General features: G+C 41.1%; 1 pseudogene; it reads left to right on the forward strand.

Moving 5' to 3' along the window:
* The first annotated feature begins 593 nt into the window (after positions 1 to 593).
* Positions 594 to 691, forward strand: LOC123952403 (annotated as a pseudogene).
* Positions 692 to 6,561: the final 5,870 nt, after the last annotated feature.

Consider the following 6,561-nt stretch of genomic DNA (forward strand, 5'->3'; position numbering starts at 1 on the left):
TCGGCTTAGGTCATGATCTCAGGGTCCTGGGATCAAGCCCCGCATTGGGCTCTCTGCTCAGCAAGGATCCTGCTTTCCTTCCTCTCTCTCTGCCTGTCTCTCTGACTTGTGATCTCTGTCTATCAAATAAATAAGTAAAATAAAAAAAAAAAACAAAACACTTGGAAGGATACATGAGGGGGACCACAAGAAGGAAGAGAAGCAGAGCTCCGAAGAGAAGAGGACTTTCCTGCCAGAAATACTAACAATTGGGGCGCCTGGGTGGCTCAGTGGATTAAGCCGCTGCCTTCGGCTCAGGTCATGATCGGCTCAGAGCCCGCATCGGGCTCTCTGCTCAGCGGGGAGCCTGCTTCCCCCTCTCTCTCTGCCTGACTCTCTGCGTACTTGTGGTCTTTCTCTCTGTAAAATAAATAAATAAAATCTTTAAAAAAAAAAAAGAAAAGAAAAGAAATACCAGCAATTGCTGGCAAATGGACAAGAGAGGCAAGTAGGACAGTGTCCATTGAATGGTAACTCCGTGATCTTCCCCACGCTGGTGAGAGCAGCAGTGGGCACAGAATCAGACAGCAGCGGATTAGAAGGAGAATGGGACCGCGCTCCTTTCAGCAGTCCAAACACTCACATCGGAACAATACAGAGAAGATCCCTGTGCAAGGATGGCAAGCAAATCCGCAGAGCGTTCCTGGTTTTTGTCTTCTGGAGGAGCATCTCTAGCCTGGCAAGCTTCTTGCATGCATCAGTTCAAGACCCGGCCAGTGTGGCTGAGTCAATGGCTCCACACTAGAAGGCAAGGAGCTAGAGTCCCCTCTGAGGAAAATCAAAGCCCAGGAAGGCAAATAAATCTTCCTCCTCTTATCTTCATGTAATAACGGTGTTTATTGTTAAAAAGAGAGAGAGAGAAAGAGAGAAAAGGACCTAATGAATAGAATAAGTCATGTAGTCTTCTCGAGAATTTGATGATGAAAAGGTGAAATGTAAGGCATTAGCCCAGAAAAAAAGGAAGTTGAGCTAAAGAAAGAGTGGTTGTTTTTGTCACTGTTTTTTATTTCTTTAACGTCTGGTGGAGTCTCGAGCACATGTGTACCCAGAAGAGAAAGGATGGTCACAAACATGAGAGGAGGGAAGATACTGAGGAAGCCAGATCTTGAAGTCTCAAGGTGAAGGCCAAGACTGGGAAAGTAGTAGAAGTTTTTCTTCTGGGCTAAGAGGGAAGAAGGAAGAATAGGTTTAAGCCTAGAGAAGTCTGAAGATGATTAAGGAAGACCAAGTCGGTGAGTTGATGCCTGACGACCTCTTTTTTTTTCTTGACGATGCGGCTGGTGAGGAAATCTCTGAAAGTAAAGACAGAGTGAACAGGTGGAGAGAAGATGTTGTTAATAAAAACCAGTGTCTTGTTTACTCCTTTAAACACATTGCTTCAGTTTCTTCAGAGAAATCATTAAATTCTTGTCTCAAGAAGAGCGGTTAAGGGGCGCTTGGGTGGTGCAGTCGGTTAAGCATCTGCCTTCAAGTCAGGTCATGATCCCAGGGTTCGGGGATTGAGCCCCACATTGGGCTTCCTGCTCAGTGGAGAGTCTGCTTCTCCCTCTTTTTCTCCCTCTGCCCCTCCCTACTGCTCATTCTCACTCTCTCGCAAATAAATAAATAAAATATTTTAAAAAAGGTGGTTAAATATTGAGAGTGGAAAATGCAGACCACAAACTTCTAGATACAGAAGAATGTCTGTACATAGCAGGACTAACACTGGGCTTCCATAGCTTTGCCTAGGACCAAACAAATCTTTTGATAATGCTTCCTTTAAGCAACTTTGAGATAAATTTTGGGGTATAAGATTTAGAATTTATTTAGAGTAAAATATTCTGGTACTTGGTATCCTACAAAAAAAAAAAAATTCAAAGAAACAACCACAGAAAACTGGACTTTGCCTTAGTAGGGGAAACCTCTTAAGCCTGCAAGAGGATTGATGTGTCTTTCCAGCCTTTTTAGAAACTCAAACCACTGATTATCAGGTCTGGTGTGTGCTGCATGGTTGCCCTGAACAAATGAGCCTCAGACACAACCATAAAAGAAAGACATCAGACTAGACAAACTATCATTTAGAAAGAATTAAGACAGCCATATTGTATGCTAACCATCAGCTCATCTCTGGCTGTTCTGGTGTCACTCCTCTCCAGAGGCTACTTAATCTCATTGAGACAAGACAGCCCGCCTAATTGATACAGAAAATGAAAGCCCTTTGATCTCATATCAAACAGAGTCAGACTAAGAGAAGGATCCAGTGGGCAAGATGACTGTCTTCCAAAGGAGAATTAACACGCCAGGCAGGAAAGTAGGAAAGTGGTAATACGTTATTTTGGAATTCCGTGAACCTGGTTTACTTAAATAAGGATTGAAAAGTAATAAATGCATCTCAATGCATGAATAGGGTTGGTTTGCTCTTAGTGCTATGAAATCTTTCAAATTACTAACATTTTCAGATAAGTGTTATAGTTGTGATGAAAAGCACAACAGAAGCATAATAAATGTAAGAACACCTGCCTTTTAGCACGTAACTGTAAAGGACAGGTGTTTGTCAACAACAGCCTTGACTGCTGTGATCTGCTGTCCCTAGTAAGAAGTTCCTCGGAAGAGGGTTATTATATTGTGATTTAAATAGCATTTGTTATGCTTTGTAAACAATTTAGGTAGCTACCCATGCAAAAAAACTAGCTTTGCAATAATCAGAATATCTGTGAATATACTGGTATGTCTGTAAGCTTATCAGAGCACTTCTTCATATGTCAGGAAACTCATCAAAATTTGTGTTCTCCATTCTAATGCAAAAAGTACACACTTCAATAATCATATCAGTTGTATTTTACATACTTCATATAATGGTGGTTTTGAAAACCAGTCCAAGACTATGATTATATAAGTAAGAGTAAATAAATTATGGTATTTAGAAAGAAAAAAAGGATTAATACAGTGTTTTCCTTTCAGATACAGAGGATTACTTTGAAAAATAACATACTCTCTAGTTTAGTTGGTTCTGCCAATGGGATCTCATTCTTGGTATATGCAAAAAGCCTTGCATATCTGATATTTGGGAAAGTGTATCCTCCCTCCCACTATTTGACATTTTTAAAATTGAGAGACCATGAAAAAAAAAAATACAACCAAAAAAGTGTCAGAAAGGAATCAAGGCAGAATATAAAATAACATCTTTTTGGTCACCTGGGTGGCTCAGTCATTAAGCATCTGTCTTCAGCTCAGGTCATGATCCCAGGGTCCTGACATCGAGTCCCACATCAAGTTCCACATCAAGCTGGACCTGTAGCCCCCCATTGGACTCCCTGCTTGGCAGGAAAACTGCTTCTCCCTTTCCCACTCCCCCTGCTTGTGTTCTGGCTCTTCGGTCTCTCTCTGTCTCTCTGTCAAATAAATAAATAAAATCTTTTTTAAAAAAATAACATCTTTTTCTTTTTCTTACCCAAGGCAGTATTCCTAATGATGAATAATCAAATCAACAACTAATAAATTAACATGTTGATTTATTAACATGATTGATTGATTGAACCTAGAAAAAAAATGTGGCTGATTGTATATAGTACGTGGATATCTTCAAAATAAACTCTGACCCTCTTGGGACTTTTCTTCCAGTAATTTACAAGCCCAGACTTTCAACTATTGGACTACTCAATGGTCCACTTCTTTCCCTCCTCATTTAAAATTGACACCAGTTCTCTGTTCCCCCATTTTAGAGGCACCACAGCTGTTGTTTACTGAACTTTCATGAGACCCACTTCCATCTTTCTAAAGGAATAGAGCACCTGGCTTCTGATCTTCCTCCGTGTCCTCATTCCTCATCACCACTTTCTGACACCTTCGAACTGCTAGGGACCCATCCGTCACCTCAGCTGTAGAGTCCCGTGATCGTGTTCCCTGCAGTCCTCCAACTCCAGCCTCCGTCCACCAGCACGATCATTCCCAGAATTTAACCACGGCAGGCACTTGGAATGTTTGTTTTTTGACAGCCAGCCCCCAGGGGTACCACTGCCCTCCTCCCCTTTCCAACCTCCTCCCTGCTTTCTGCTCACTGAGTTCAAGAAATGCAAAATCCTTCATAGTTTAATCCATTCGTGAGCCCTCTTCTCAGTCCATCACTGCCCTCTCCACCAAAGCCCCTGCCACATCCTTGTGACCCACGACACCAGCAGGCACAACTACATCATACATGCTACCCGGTGTTTCCATGTATGCCCAGGAGCACTGCTGGGGGAAAGCCGGGACTACTACGACTCCCAATTCCACACTCGTGCTTGCCTCCATTGTGCCACAATACCCACAACAGTCCCTGACTCGGTGCTGGGAACATTCTCCCCAACAGCTCTACACACATAATTCTCTCTCCTCAAACTCTCCTGTATCTTCCCTGTAGCATTCGGAGCAGAGGCTTTCCAAAGCAATTGAACGTAACCAGTCTTGTATCTCCTCCACGTCTCAACACTCACCTGTCTCTTTATTTCACTTCCCTCCGTTTTCATCTGCTTCAAAGGCACTTCTTACACCATTTATCTGACTTCCAGTTCTGGGTTTTGAACTTCAAGCTCTTTCCAGAAGCCTCATGTCACTTTAACAACTTTGTATAACCTGTCCCCCTGCTAAGCGCAGAGCTGGCACATGGTGGGCACTCGGTAGATATTTGTTGAATGAATGAGGAGATTAGATAAAGCTACACCTGGATGTTTTACTTGTGATTTGACTCTAGATAAGGGGCATTAACTGGAGGAGAAAAGGATCATCAAAGAGGAAAACAGCTTTCTGCTTCTTCCACTCCAGCTGTTGCTACGACCTCCAACTCTAGTCTTTGGGGCTCAGTTGATTTTTCACCAGAGGTGGGTTTTGGGGGAAGTAATTGGAGCAGGGAACCAGGCCCACCTATGATTACTCTAAATGAAATAAAAACAACTTGATTGTACACACAGTGTTTTAAAGGACAATAGTTAAATGTATATTACCTCAGTACACAGTATGCATAAAGTAACCTACTTATAAAATCAAAAGGGCATCACAGGGGCGCCTGGGTGGCTCAGTGGGTTAAGCCTCTGCCTTCGGCTCAGGTCATGATCTCAGGGTCCTGGGGTTGAGCCCCACATTGGGAAATCTCTGCTCAGCAGTAAGCTTGCTTCCCCCCCTCCCCTGCCTGCCTCTCTGCCTACTTGTGATCTCTCTCTCTCAATCTGTCAAATAAATAAATAAAATCTTAAAAAAAAAAAAAAAAGAAAGAAGACATCACATCACCTCCAAACCATCTGATCACTAGCATTCCTTTGCTGCATTCAAATTCTTATAACCTGATGACTACTGTTTTTGTGTTCTTCAAATGTGTAGTTTGTTTATGATAGTGTAAAAATAGTCACCCACCACATCATTCTGTATGTTTTCCTACATGCTGTTTCTATTGTGTGTGCTATTTAAAATTTCTTGGATCTTTTTAAAAATGTGTTTATAAATTATAAATTCTGTTTTTTTGGTTTCTTCAGTTATGATTTCACCCCCCCCAATATGGTTGGATTCCAGAAAACCCAGAAACAGTATCTAACAAGATCAGAGCAGAGGAAGGAGAGGAATGGCAAATAAACATTTTCCAGTGTCGAGTTAGAAAGATATTCGATCTTTCAATGTGCTCAACAAATGGGTTTAATAATGCACATTTCGGTATAAAACAGTTCACAACAGAAATATTTGCTACTCAGCCCATTTATCCTGGGAATTACACAACATGGACCATTTTCAATAACTCTTTTTATTATAATGATTTCCTCCTGCTCAGGCAACAGAGATATACAAACCATTTTGGTCTAGAAATGTAATATGTCGAGATACAAATATATTAAAGAAAGACAAAAATATAATCATTTTCATCACTTTGGTTCAATGTTAATATTGTCTTTCTCAAGGTACTTTAGCCTTCTAAAATCTTTCCGACCAGAATATAAAATCGCTTTTTATTCAGGATCCATACAACTAGACAACTTGACAAAGCAGATTTTTTTGTTAAAGATTTTATTTATTTGACAGACAGAGATCACAAGTAGGCAGAGAGGCAGGCAGAGAGAGAGGGAGAAGCAGGCTCCCCGCTGAGCAGAGAGCTGGATGCGGGGCTCGATTGACCCTGGGATCATGACCTGAGCTGAAGGCAGAGGCTTTAACCCACTGAGCCACCCAGGTGCCCCGACAAAGCAGATTTATTTAAAAGTCATGGTGAACTACCCGTAGACCAAAACAAGAGATGAAGATATATTTTTAGGAAACCTTTGGTTTCTTTTAATTTTGTAAGTTAAAGGTCTTGAAGTGCCTTTTGTGTCATAAAAAAATAATATCATTTGGTATAATTTTGCCTTGTAGAATTTTATATTTTAGTGTCAATCCATATATATTAAATAGATAGTAACTTTTTACTTAATAAGACCATTGAATTATGTGAAAACTCTTTGAACAATTCTGAATGAGTGGAAACATAACGCCGTCCATTTCATCATTTATTCAGCAAACAGGTATTAGAAGCGTATGATGTGTGTG

This window comes from Meles meles, chromosome 10 (assembly GCF_922984935.1).
Source record: "Meles meles chromosome 10, mMelMel3.1 paternal haplotype, whole genome shotgun sequence".
NCBI classification, from domain to species: Eukaryota; Metazoa; Chordata; class Mammalia; order Carnivora; family Mustelidae; genus Meles; species Meles meles.